At 43.6% G+C, this 13,824-nt stretch overlaps 1 long non-coding RNA gene across 1 annotated transcript in view; it reads left to right on the top strand.

Annotated features, from left to right (window-relative positions):
- The first annotated feature begins 6,853 nt into the window (after positions 1-6,853).
- The window catches only part of LOC307189342, a 417,306-nt gene continuing 410,335 nt past the window's right edge, over positions 6,854-13,824 (top strand). The window contains exon 1 of the long non-coding RNA XR_013829152.1: positions 6,854-6,895. This is a non-coding gene — a long non-coding RNA (uncharacterized lncRNA). The remainder of the gene's footprint in view (positions 6,896-13,824) is intronic.

Raw genomic sequence — 13,824 nt, 5'->3', positions numbered from 1 at the left:
GGTTCCTCATGCATGTTTTAGCTGAAGGAAGAATACCTTAAAACTGGGTAGTTGAAACCCGTGGAATGGGTACCATGCAATATGAATTCAAAGGGTCTTGATTTGCTCACCGAACCTCTCCAATCCTTTCACTGCTGCATTTATGCCCCTGTACACATGCTTGATTCTCTTTCGGAGACATAGCAATCCATATATTTTAAGATACTTACTAGTCAGGTACATTCTTAGGCGTTTAATATGGGGTGTTGAGTCCTTTTCGTTGAGCAAGGAGTAGCTCTTGTCTATTCCATATTTGGCTTAAGGAACTTTATCTGTGCTCATTTCAATCTCTGGTTTTATGCAGCACCCCAACTCACCTTTCCCCTTAAGCAAGCATAAGTTGGTTTTCTCAATTTGAGACCCTGTTCTGTTCTGTAATTCAGTTCCTGTGTAGCCAAGTTTACATTCCGTGTATTAGTGATATCTTATGATGTTTCTTTTTCTGTGTGACTTATTTCAGTTAGAATCATCATACCTGAATCCACTCATTGTGCTGCTAAGGGCCTGATGACATAGATTTCATTGCTGAGTGATATTACTTTGTAAGTAAATACCACAAGTTCTTTATCCATTTTTCACTTTCTGCGATGTTGAACTTGTACTGTAAACGAGGTTCTTGTAAACAGAGCCGTTCCAAACTTTGGGGTGGCTGTGTCTTTTTGATTTTAATTTCCCTAAACTATAGGACCATAAGTGGAAGTGCCCTAGGCTCTGTTGCTTTGTTTTTTAGATGTTTCAGGAAACACCATACACTTCTCCCGAGTGTGTGTTGGCAATTTACATCCCGCCCATCAGCATAACAAGGCTCCCAGTTCTCCATGGCCTGTCCTGCCTTTCTGGATTTTACACTTTTTTCAGATGGCCCTTTTGACCGGGGGGAAGTGAGACTTCATTGTAGTGCAGATTTCCTTTGCAAGCTTGCTTGGTTGGCCAAAAAGGGCGTATGCGTTTTTTCCTGAATATATTCAGGAAAAAACGCATACGCCCTTTTTGGCCAAGTGCATCATTGTGGACGTTCTGCCTCTGTTCCTATGCTTTCAATGCAATTCCAGTCTACCTCCTGAAATCGGTTTCCTGCAATTCTGCCCCGCTTTCAAGTCCTCTTGGCAGCCTTACTTCAGTATATTTTTGGACGATAGCTGTCATTTATAACTCTGCAGGTTTGTGAATTACAGTGCCCCTGAGCTCCTTTCTTCAACTCGCTTTCTTTTGAGCTGGCCGCAACACCGCAGGATGGCTTCAGGCCCTAATCTGGTTCGGCACGGCACGCTGAGCCTTTGGTTAATTCCTCTTCCTGGTGGGAAATGAGAGTTAAATTTGCCTGTCCAGACACCTCCAGCTAGTCTCTCATTGGTTCTCGCTATTCCTGTTCATCTTCCGCAGAAATTGCAAACTGGGCCAAACAGGAGGTTAAAGGGACTGACTCTCCAAGTCAGGAGAGTGTTAGTAAAGCATCTGGAATGTTGCACCCGAGTACCAGGGTACGAAAACTGAGACATATTTGAACACGTCTCCCGATCACATGGTTGATCATATTCTAGGTTGCACATGCATGTTTTAGCTGAAGGAAGAATACCTTAAACCTGGGTAGTTGAAACCCGTGGAATGGGTACCATGCAATATGACTTCAAAGGGTCTTCATTTGCTCACCGAACCTCTCCAATCCTATCACTGCTGCGTTTATGCCCCTGTACACATGCTTGATTCTCTTTCAGAGACATAGGAATCCATAGGTTTTAAGATACTTACTAGTCAGGTACATTCTTAGGCGTTTAATATGCGGTGTTGAGTCCATTTCGTTGAGCAAGGAGTAGCTCTTGTCTATTCCATATTTGGCTTAAGGAACTTTATGTGTGCTTATTTGAATCTCTGGTTTTATGCAGCACCCCAACTCACCTTTCCCCTCTAGCAAGCATAAGTTGGTTTTCTAAATTTGAGACCCCGTTCTTTTCTGTAATTCTGTTCCTGTGTAGCCAAGTTTACATTCCGTGTATTACTGATATCTTATGATGTTTCTTTTTCTGTGTGACTTATTTCAGTTAGAATCATCGTACCTGAATCCACTCATTATGCTGCTACGGGCCTGATGACATAGATTTCATTGCTGAGTGATACTGCATTGTACGTAAGTACCACAAGTTCTTTATCCATTTTTCACTTTCTGTGATATTGAACTTGTACGGTAAACGAGGTTCTTGTAAACAGAGGCGTCCCAAACTTTGGGGTGGCTGTGTGTTTTTGATTTTAATTTCTCTAAGCTATAGGACCATAAGTGCAAGTGCCCTAGGCTCTGTTGCTTTGTTTTTTAGATGTTTCAGGAAACACCATACACTTCTCCCGAGTGTCTGTTGGCAATTTACATCCCGCCCATCAGCATAACAAGGCTCCCAGTTCTCCATGGCCTGTCCTGCCTTTCTGGATTTTACCCTTTTTTCAGATGGCCCTTTTGACCGGGGGGAAGTGAGAGTTCATTGTAGTGCAGATTTCCTTTGCAAGCTTGCTTGGTTGGCCAAAAAGGGCGTATGCGTTTTTTCCTGAATATATTCAGGAAAAAACGCATACGCCCTTTTTGGCCAAGTGCATCATTGTGGACGTTCTGCCTCTTTTCCTATGCTTTCAATGCAATTCCAGTCTACCTCCTGAAATCGGTTTCCTGCAATTCTGCCCCGCTTTCAAGTCCTCTTGGCAGCCTTACTTCAGTATATTTTTGGACGATAGCTGTCATTTATAACTCTGCAGGTTTGTGAATTACAGTGCCACTGAGCTCCTTTCTTCAACTCGCTTTCTTGTGAGCTGGCCGCAACACCGCAGGATGGCTTCAGGCCCTATCTGGTTCCGGCATGGCACGCTGAGCCTTTGGTTAATTCCTCTTCCTGGTCGGAAATGAGAGTTAAATTTGCCCGTCCAGACACCTCCAGCTAGTCTCTCATTGGTTCTCGCTATTCCTGTTCATCTTCCGCAGAAATTGCAAACTGGGCCAAACAGGAGGTTAAAGGCGCTGACTCTGCAAGTGGGGAGAGTGTTAGTAAAGCGTCTGGAATGTTGCACCCGAGTACCAGGGTACGAAAACTGAGACATATTTGAACACGTCTCCCGATCACATGGTTGATCATATTCTAGGTTGCACATGCATGTTTTAGCTGAAGGAAGAATACCTTAAACCTGGGTAGTTGAAACCCGTGGAATGGGTACCATGCAATATGACTTCAAAGGGTCTTCATTTGCTCACCGAACCTCTCCAATCCTATCACTGCTGCGTTTATGCCCCTGTACACACACTTGATTCTCTTTTGGAGACATAGCAATCCATAGGTTTTAAGATACTTACTAGTCAGGTACATTCTTAGGCGTTTAATATGGGGTGTTGAGTCCTTTTCGTTGAGCAAGGAGTAGCTCTTGTCTATTCCATATTTGGCTTAAGGAACTTTATCTGTGCTCATTTCAATCTCTGGTTTTATGCAGCACCCCAACTCACCTTTCCCTTTAAACAAGCATAAGTGTGTTTTCTAAATTTGAGACCCTGTTCTGTTTTGGAATTCAGTTCCTGTGTAGCCAAGTTTACATTCCGTGTATTACTGATATCTCATGATGTTTCTTTTTCTGTGTGACTTATTTCAGTTACAATCATCATACCTGAATCCACTCATTGTGCTGCTAAGGGCCTGATGACATAGATTTCATTGCTGAGTGATATTGCTTTGTAAGTAAATACCACAACTTCTTTATCCATTTTTCACTTTCTGCGATGTTGAACTTGTACGGTAAACGAGGTCTCGTAAACAGAGGCGTCCCAAACTTTGGGGTGGCTGTGTCTTTTTGATTTTAATTTCCCTAAGCTATAGGACCAGAAGTGGAAGTGCCCTAGGCTCTGTTGCTTTGTTTTTTAGATGTTTCAGGAAACACCATACACTTCTCCCGAGTGTCTGTTGGCAATTTACATCCCGCCCATCAGCATAACAAGGCTCCCAGTTCTCCATGGCCTGTCCTGCCTTTCTGGATTTTACACTTTTTTCAGATGGCCCTTTTGACCGGGGGGAAGTGAGACTTCATTGTAGTGCAGATTTCCTTTGCAAGCTTGCTTGGTTGGTCAAAAAGGGCGTATGCGTTTTTTCCTGAATATATTCAGGAAAAAACGCATACGCCCTTTTTGGTCAAGTGCATCATTGTGGACCTTCTGCCTCTTTTCCTATGCTTTCAATGCAATTCCAGTCTACCTCCTGAAATCGGTTTCCTGCAATTCTGCCCCGCTTTCAAGTCCTCTTGGCAGCCTTACTTTAGTATATTTTTGGACGATAGCTGTCATTTATAACTCTGCAGGTTTGTGAATTACAGTGCCCCTGAGCTCCTTTCTTCAACTCGCTTCTTTTGATCTGGCCGCAACACCGCAGGATGGCTTCAGACCCTAATCTGGTTCCGGCACGGCACGCTGAGCCTTTGGTTATTTCCTCTTCCTGGTGGGAAATGAGAGTTAAATTTGCCCGTCCAGACACCTCCAGCTAGTCTCTCATTGGTTCTCGCTATTCCTGTTCATCTTCCGCAGAAATTGCAAACTGGGCCAAAAAGGAGGTTAAAGGGACTGACTCTCCAAGTCGGGAGAGTGTTAGTAAAGCGTCAGGAATGTTACACCCGAGTACCAGGGTACGAATACTGAGACATATTTGAACACGTCTCCCGTTCACACGGTTGATGATACTCTGGGTTCCACATGCATGTTTTAGCTGAAGGAAGAATACCTTAAACCTGGAGAGTTGAGACCCGTGGAAAGGGTACCATGCAATATGACTTCAAAGGGTCTTCATTTGCTCACCGAACCTCTCCAGTCCTATCACTGCTGCGTTTATGCCCCTGTACACACGCTTGATTCTCTTTCGGAGACATAGCAATCCATAGGTTTTAAGATACTTACTGGTCAGGTACATTCTTAGGCGTTTAATATGGGGTGTTGAGTCCATTTCGTTGAGCAAGGAGTAGCTCTTGTCTATTCCATATTTGGCTTAAGGAACTTTATCTGTGCTCATTTCAATCTCTGGTTTTATGCAGCACCCCAACTCACCTTTCCCCTTAAGCAAGCATAAGTTGGTTTTCTAAATTTGAGACCCTGTTCTGTTTTGGAATTCAGTTCCTGTGTAGCCAAGTTTACATTCCGTGTATTAGTGATATCTTATGATGTTTCTTTTTCTGTGTGACTTATTTCAGTTAGAATCCTCGTACCTGAATCCACGCATTATGCTGCTACGGGCCTGATGACATAGATTTCATTGCTGAGTGATACTGCATTGTACGTAAGTACCACAAGTTCTTTATCCATTTTTCACTTTCTGTGATATTGAACTTGTACGGTAAACGAGGTTCTTGTAAACAGAGGCGTCCCAAACTTTGGGGTGGCTGTGTCTTTTTGATTTTAATTTCCCTAAGCTATAGGACCATAAGTGGAAGTGCCCTAGGCTCTGTTGCTTTGTTTTTTAGATGTTTCAGGAAACACCATACACTTCTCCCGAGTGTCTGTTGGCAATTTACATCCCGCCCATCAGCATAACAAGGCTCCCAGTTCTCCATGGCCTGTCCTGCCTTTCTGGATTTTACACTTTTTTCAGATGGCCCTTTTGACCGGGGGGAAGTGAGACTTCATTGTAGTGCAGATTTCCTTTGCAAGCTTGCTTGGTTGGCCAAAAAGGGCGTATGCGTTTTTTCCTGAATATTCAGGAAAAAACGCATATGCCCTTTTTGGCCAAGTGCATCATTGTGGACGTTCTGCGTCTTTTCCTATGCTTTCAATGCAATTCCAGTCTACCTCCTGAAATCGGTTTCCTGCAATTCTGCCCCGCTTTCAAGTCCTCTTGGCAGCCTTACTTCAGTATATTTTTGAACGATAGCTGTCATTTATAACTCTGCAGGTTTGTGAATTACAGTGCCCCTGAGCTCCTTTCTTCAACTCGCTTTCTTGTGACCTGGCCGCAACACCGCAGGATGGCTTCAGACCCTAATCTGGTTCCGGCACGGCACGCTGAGCCTTTGGTTATTTCCTCTTCCTGGTGGGAAATGAGAGTTAAATTTGCCCGTCCAGACACCTCCAGCTAGTCTCTCATTGGTTCTCCCTATTCCTGTTCATCTTCCGCAGAAATTGCAAACTGGGCCAAACAGGAGGTTAAAGGGACTGACTCTCCAAGTCGGGAGAGTGTAAGTAAAGCGTCTGGAATGTTGCACCCGAGTACCAGGGTACGAGAAGTGAGACATATTTGAACACGTCTCCCGCTCGCATGGTTGATCATACTCTAGGTTCCACATGCATGTTTTAGCTGAAGGAAGAATACCTTAAACCTGGGTAGTTGAAACCCGTGGAATGGGTACCATGCAATATGACTTCAAAGGGTCTTCATTTGCTCACCGAACCTCTCCAATCCTATCACTGCTGCGTTTATGCCCCTGTACACATGCTTGATTCTCTTTTGGAGACATAGCAATCCATAGGTTTTAAGATACTTACTAGTCAGGTACATTCTTAGGCGTTTAATATGGGGTGTTGAGTCCTTTTCGTTGAGCAAGGATTAGCTCTTGTCTATTCCATATTTGGCTTAAGGAACTTTATCTGTGCTCATTTCAATCTCTGGTTTTATGCAGCACCCCAACTCACCTTTCCCTTTAAACAAGCATAAGTTTGTTTTCTAAATTTGAGACCCTGTTCTGTTTTGGAATTCAGTTCCTGTGTAGCCAAGTTTACATTCCGTGTATTACTGATATCTCATGATGTTTCTTTTTCTGTGTGACTTATTTCAGTTACAATCATCATACCTGAATCCACTCATTGTGCTGCTAAGGGCTTGATGACATAGATTTCATTGCTGAGTGATATTGCTTTGTAAGTAAATACCACAACTTCTTTATCCATTTTTCACTTTCTGCGAAGTTGAACTTATACGGTAAATGAGGTCTCGTAAACAGAGTCGTCCCAAACTTTGGGGTGGCTGTGTCTTTTTGATTTTAATTTCCCTAAGCTATAGGACCATAAGTGGAAGTGCCCGAGGCTCTGTTGCTTTGTTTTTTAGATGTTTCAGGAAACACCATACACTTCTCCCGAGTGTCTGTTGGCAATTTACATCCCGCCCATCAGCATAACAAGGCTCCCAGTTCTCCATGGCCTGTCCTGCCTTTCAGGATTTTACCCTTTTTTCAGATGGCCCTTTTGACCGGGGGGAAGTGAGACTTCATTGTAGTGCAGATTTCCTTTGCAAGCTTGCTTGGTTGGCCAAAAAGGGCGTATGCGTTTTTTCCTGAATATATTCAGGAAAAAACGCATACGCCCTTTTTGGCCAAGTGCATCATTGTGGACGTTCTGCCTCTATTCGTATGCTTTGAATGCAATTCCAGTCTACCTCCTGAAATCGGTTTCCTGCAATTCTGCCCCGCTTTCAAGTCCTCTTGGCAGCCTTACTTCAGTATATTTTTGGACGATAGCTGTCATTTATAACTCTGCAGGTTTGTGAATTACAGTGCCCCTGAGCTCCTTTCTTCAACTCGCTTTCTTGTGAGCTGGCCGCAACACCGCAGGATGGCTTCAGGCCCTAATCTGGTTCCGGCACGGCACGCTGAGCCTTTGGTTATTTCCTCTTCCTGGTGAGAAATGAGAGTTAAATTTGCCCGTCCAGACACCTCCAGCTAGTCTCTCATTGGTTCTCGCTATTTCTGTTCATCTTCTGCAGAAATTGAAAACTGGGCCAAACAGGAGGTTAAAGGGACTGACTCTCCAAGTCGGGAGAGTGTTAGTAAAGCGTCTGGAATGTTGCACCCGAGTACTAGGGTTCGAAAACTGAGACATATTTGAACACGTCTCCCGATCACATGGTTGATCATACTCTAGGTTCCACATGCATGTTTTAGCTGAAGGAAGAATACCTTAAACCTGGGTAGTTGAAACCCGTGGAATGGGTACCATGCAATATGACTTCAAAGGGTCTTCATTTGCTCACCGAACCTCTCCAATCCTATCACTGCTGCGTTTATGCCCCTGTACACATGCTTGATTGTCTTTCGGAGACATAGCAATCCATAGGTTTTAAGATACTTACTAGTCAGGTACATTCTTAGGCGTTTAATATGCGGTGTTGAGTCCATTTCGTTGAGCAAGGAGTAGCTCTTGTCTATTCCATATTTGGCTTAAGGAACTTTATCTGTGCTCATTTCAATCTCTGGTTTAATGCAGCACCCCAACTCACCTTTCCCTTTAAACAAGCATAAGTTTGTTTTGTAAATTTGAGACCCTGTTCTGTTTTGGAATTCAGTTCCTGTGTAGCCACGTTTACATTCCATGTATTAGTGATATCTTATGATGTTTCTTTTTCTGTGTGACTTATTTCAGTTAGAATCATCATACCTGAATCCACTCATTGTGCTGCTAAAAGCCTGATGACATAGATTTCATTGCTGAGTGATATTACTTTGTAAGTAAATACCACAACTTCTTTATCCATTTTTCACTTTCTGCGATGTTGAACTTGTACTGTAAACGATGTTCTTGTAAACAGAGCAGTTCCAAACTTTGGGGTGGCTGTGTCTTTTTGATTTTAATTTCCATAAGCTGTAGGACCATAAGTGAAAGTGCCCTAGGCTCTGTTGCTTTGTTTTTTAGATGTTTCAGGAAACACCATACACTTCTCCAGAGTGTCTGTTGGCAATTTACATTCCGCCCATCAGCATAACAAGGCTCCCAGTTCTCCATGGCCTGTCCTGCCTTTCTGGATTTTACACTTTTTTCAGATGGCCCTTTTGACCAGGGGGACGTGAGACTTCATTGTAGTGCAGATTTCCTTTGCAAGCTTGCTTGGTTGGCCAAAAAGGGCGTATGCGTTTTTTCCTGAATATATTCAGGAAAAAACGCATACGCCCTTTTTGGCCAAGTGCATCATTGTGGACGGTCTGCCTCTTTTCCTATGCTTTCAATGCAATTGCAGTCTACCTCCTGAAATCGGTTTCCTGCAATTCTGCCCCGCTTTCAAGTCCTCTTGGCAGCCTTACTTCAGTATATTTTTGGACGATAGCTGTCATTTATAACTCTGCAGGTTTGTGAATTACAGTGTCCCTGAGCTCCTTTCTTCAACTCGCTTCCTTGTGAGCTGGCCGCAACACCGCAGGATGGCTTCAGGCCCTAATCTGGTTCCAGCACGGCATGCTGAGCCTTTGGTTATTTCCTCTTCCTGGTGAGAAATGAGAGTTAAATTTGCCCGTCCAGACACCTCCAGCTAGTCTCTCATTGGTTCTCGCAATTCCTGTTCATCTTCCGCAGAAATTGCAAACTGGGCCAAACAGGAGGTTAAAGGGACTGACTCTCCAAGTTGGGAGAGTGTTAGTAAAGCATCTGGAATGTTGCACCTGAGTACCAGGGTACGAAAACTGAGACATATTTGAACACGTCTCCCGATCACATGGTTGATCATATTCTAGGTTCCACATGCATGTTTTAGCTGAAGGAAGAATACCTTAAACCTGGGTAGTTGAAACCCGTGGAATGGGTACCATGCAATATGACTTCAAAGGGTCTTCATTTGCTCACCGAACCTCTCCAATCCTATCACTGCTGCGTTTATGCCCCTGTACACATGCTTGATTCTCTTTCGGAGACATAGCAATCCATAGGATTTAAGATACTTACTAGTCAGGTACATTCTTAGGCGTTTAATATGCGGTGTTGAATCCATTTCGTTGAGCAAGGAGTAGCTCTTGTCTATTCCATATTTGGCTTAAGGAACTTTATCTGTGCTCATTTCAATCTCTGGTTTTATGCAGCACCCCAACTCACCTTTCCCCTTAAGCAAGCATAAGTTGGTTTTCTAAATTTGAGACCCTTTTCTGTTCTGTAATTCAGTTCCTGTGTACACAACTTTACATTCCGTGTATTACTGATATTTTATGATGTTTCTTTTTCTGTGTGACTTATTTCAGTTAGAATCATCGTACCTGAATCCACTCATTATGCTGCTACGGGCCTGATGACATAGATTTCATTGCTGAGTGATACTGCATTGTACGTAAGTACCACAAGATCTTTATCCATTTTTCACTTTCTGTGATATTGAACTTGTACGGTAAACGAGGTTCTTGTAAACAGAGGCATCCCAAACTTTGGGGTGGCTGTGTCTTTTTGATTTTAATTTCCCTAAGCTATAGGACCATAAGTGGAAGTGCCCTAGGCTCTGTTGCTATGTTTTTTAGATGTTTCAGGAAACACCATACACTTCTCCCGAGTGTCTGTTGGCAATTTACATCCCGCCCATCAGCATAACAAGGCTCCCAGTTCTCCATGGCCTGTCCTGCCTTTCTGGATTTTACACTTTTTTCAGATGGCCCTTTTGACCGGGGGGAAGTGAGACTTCATTGTAGTGCAGATTTCCTTTGCAAGCTTGCTTGGTTGGCCAAAAAGGGCGTATGCGTTTTTTCCTGAATATATTCAGGAAAAAACGCATACGCCCTTTTTGGCCAAGTGCATCATTGTGGACGTTCTGCCTCTTTTCCTATGCTTTCAATGCAATTCCAGTCTACCTCCTGAAATCGGTTTCCTGCAATTCTGCCCCACTTTCAAGTCCTCTTGGCATCCTTACTTCAGTATATTTGTGGACGATAGCTGTCATTTATAACTCTGCATGTTTGTGAATTACAGTGCCCCTGAGCTCCTTTCTTCAACTCGGTTTCTTGTGACCTGGCCGTTACACCGCAGGATGGCTTCAGGCCCTAATCTGGTTCCGGCACGGCACGCTGAGCCTTTGGTTATTTCCTCTTCCTGGTGGGAAATGAGAGTTAAATTTGCCCGTCCAGACACCTCCAGCTAGTCTCTCATTGGTTCTCCCTATTCCTGTTCATCTTCCGCAGAAATTGCAAACTGGGCCAAACAGGAGGTTAAAGGCGCTGACTCTCCATTGGGCAGAGTGTTAGTAAAGCGTGTGTAATGTTGCACCCAAGTAGCAGGGGAGAAAAACTGAGACATATTTGAACACGTCTCCCGTTCACATGGTTGATCATACTCTGGGTTCCACATGCATGTTTTAGCTGAAGGAAGAATACCTTAAACCTGGAGAGTTGAGACCCGTGTAATGGGTCCCATGCAATATGACTTCAAAGGGTCTTCATTTGCTCACCGAACCTCTCCAATCCTATCACTGCTGCATTTATGCCCCTGTGCACACGCTTGATTCTCTTTTGGAGACATAGCAATCCATAGGTTTTAAGATACTTACTAGTCAGGTACATTCTTAGGCGTTTAATATGGGGTGTTGAGTCCATTTCGTTGAGCAAGGAGTAGGTCTTGTCTATTCCATATTTGGCTTAAGGAACTTTATCTGTGCTCATTTCAATCTCTGGTTTTATGCAGCACCCCAACTCACCTTTCCCCTTAAGCAAGCATAAGTTGGTTTTCTAAATTTGAGACCCTGTTCTGTTTTGGAATTCAGTTCCTGTGTAGCCAAGTTTTTATTCCGTGTATTAGTGATATCTTATGATGTTTCTTTTTCTGTGTGACTTATTTCAGTTAGAATCATCGTACCTGAATCCACTCATTACGCTGCTACGGGCCTGATGACATAGATTTCATTGCTGAGTGATACTGCATTGTACGTAAGTACCACAAGTTCTTTATCCATTTTTCACTTTCTGTGATATTGAACTTGTACGGTAAACGAGGTTCTTGTAAACAGAGGCGTCCCAAACATTGGGGTGGCTGTGTCTTTTTGATTTTAATTTCCCTAAGCTATAGGACCATAAGTGGAAGTGCCCTAGGCTCTGTTGCTTTGTTTTTTAGATGATTCAGGAAACACCATACACTTCTCCCGAGTGTCTGTTGGCAATTTACATCCCGCCCATCAGCATAACAAGGCTCCCAGTTCTCCATGGCCTGTCCTGCCTTTCTGGATTTTACACTTTTTTCAGATGGCCCTTTTGATCGGGGGGAAGTGAGACTTCATTGTAGTGCAGATTTCCTTTGCAAGTTTGCTTGGTTGGCCAAAAAGGGCGTATGCGTTTTTTCCTGAATATATTCAGGTAAAAACGCATACGCCCTTTATGGCCAAGTGCATCATTGTGTACGTTCTGCCTCTTTTCCTATGCTTTCAATGCAATTCCAGTCTACCTCCTGAAATCGGTTTCCTGCAATTCTGCCCCGCTTTCAAGTCCTCTTGGCAGCCTTACTTCAGTATATTTTTGGACGATAGCTGTCATTTATAACTCTGCATGTTTGTGAATTACAGTGCCCCTGAGCTCCTTTCTTCAACTCGCTTTCTTGTGAGCTGGCCGCAACACCGCAGGATGGCTTCAGGCCCTAATCTGGTTCGGGCATGGCACGCTGAGCCTTTGGTTATTTCCTCTTCCTGGTGGGAAATGAGAGTTAAATTTGCCCGTCCAGACACCTCCAGCTAGTCTCTCATTGGTTCTCCCTATTCCTGTTCATCTTCCGCAGAAATTGCAAACTGGGCCAAACAGGAGGTTAAAGGCGCTGACTCTCCAAGTGGGGAGAGTGTTAGTAAAGCGTCTGGAATGTTGCACCCGAGTACCAGGGGAGGAAAACTGAGACATATTTGAACACGTCTCCCGTTCACACGGTTGATCATACTCTGGGTTCCACATGCATGTTTTAGCTGAAGGAAGAATACCTTAAAACTGGAGAGTTGAGACCCGTGGAATGGGTACCATGCAATATGACTTCAAAGGGTCTTCATTTGCTCACCGAACCTCTCCAATCCTATCACTGCTGCGTTTATGCCCCTGTACACATGCTTGATTCTCTTTTGGAGACATAGCAATCCATAGGTTTTAAGATACTTACTAGTCAGGTACATTCTTAGGCGTTTAATATGGGGTGTTGAGTCCATTTCGTTGAGCAAGGAGTAGCTCTTGTCTATTCCATATTTGGCTTAAGGAACTTTATCTGTGCTCATTTCAATCTCTGGTTTTATGCAGCACCCCAACTCACCTTTCCCCTTAAGCAAGCATAAGTTGGTTTTCTAAATTTGAGACCCTGTTCTGTTTTGGAATTCAGTTCCTGTGTAGCCAAGTTTACATTCCGTGTATTAGTGATATCTTATGATGTTTCTTTTTCTGTGTGACTTATTTCAGTTAGAATCATCGTACCTGAATCCACTCATTATGCTGCTACGGGCCTGATGACATAGATTTCATTGCTGAGTGATACTGCATTGTACGTAAGTACCACAAGTTCTTTATCCATTTTTCACTTTCTGTGATATTGAACTTGTACGGTAAACGAGGTTCTTGTAAACAGAGGCGTCCCAAACTTTGGGGTGGCTGTGTCTTTTTGATTTTAATTTCCCTAAGCTATAGGACCATAAGTGGAAGTGCCCTAGGCTCTGTTGCTTTGTTTTTTAGATGTTTCAGGAAACACCATACACTTCTCCCGAGTGTGTGTTGGCAATTTACATCCCGCCCATCAGCATAACAAGGCTCCCAGTTCTCCATGGCCTGTCCTGCCTTTCTGGATTTTACACTTTTTTCAGATGGCCCTTTTGACCGGGGGGAAGTGAGACTTCATTGTAGTGCAGATTTCCTTTGCAAGCTTGCTTGGTTGGCAAAAAAGGGCGTATGCGTTTTTTCCTGAATATACTCAGGAAAAAACGCATACGCCCTTTTTGGCCAAGTGCATCATTGTGGACGGTCTGCCTCTTTTCCTATGCTTTCAATGCAATTCCAGTCTACCTCCTGAAATCGGTTTCCTGCAATTCTGCCCCGCTTTCAAGTCCTCTTGGCAGCCTTACTTCAGTATATTTTTGGACGATAGCTGTCATTTATAAC

This window comes from Stenella coeruleoalba, assembly GCF_951394435.1.
Source record: "Stenella coeruleoalba genome assembly, chromosome: 7".
Taxonomy (NCBI): Eukaryota; Metazoa; Chordata; class Mammalia; order Artiodactyla; family Delphinidae; genus Stenella; species Stenella coeruleoalba.
This window is presented reverse-complemented; position numbering and strand designations above follow the sequence as displayed.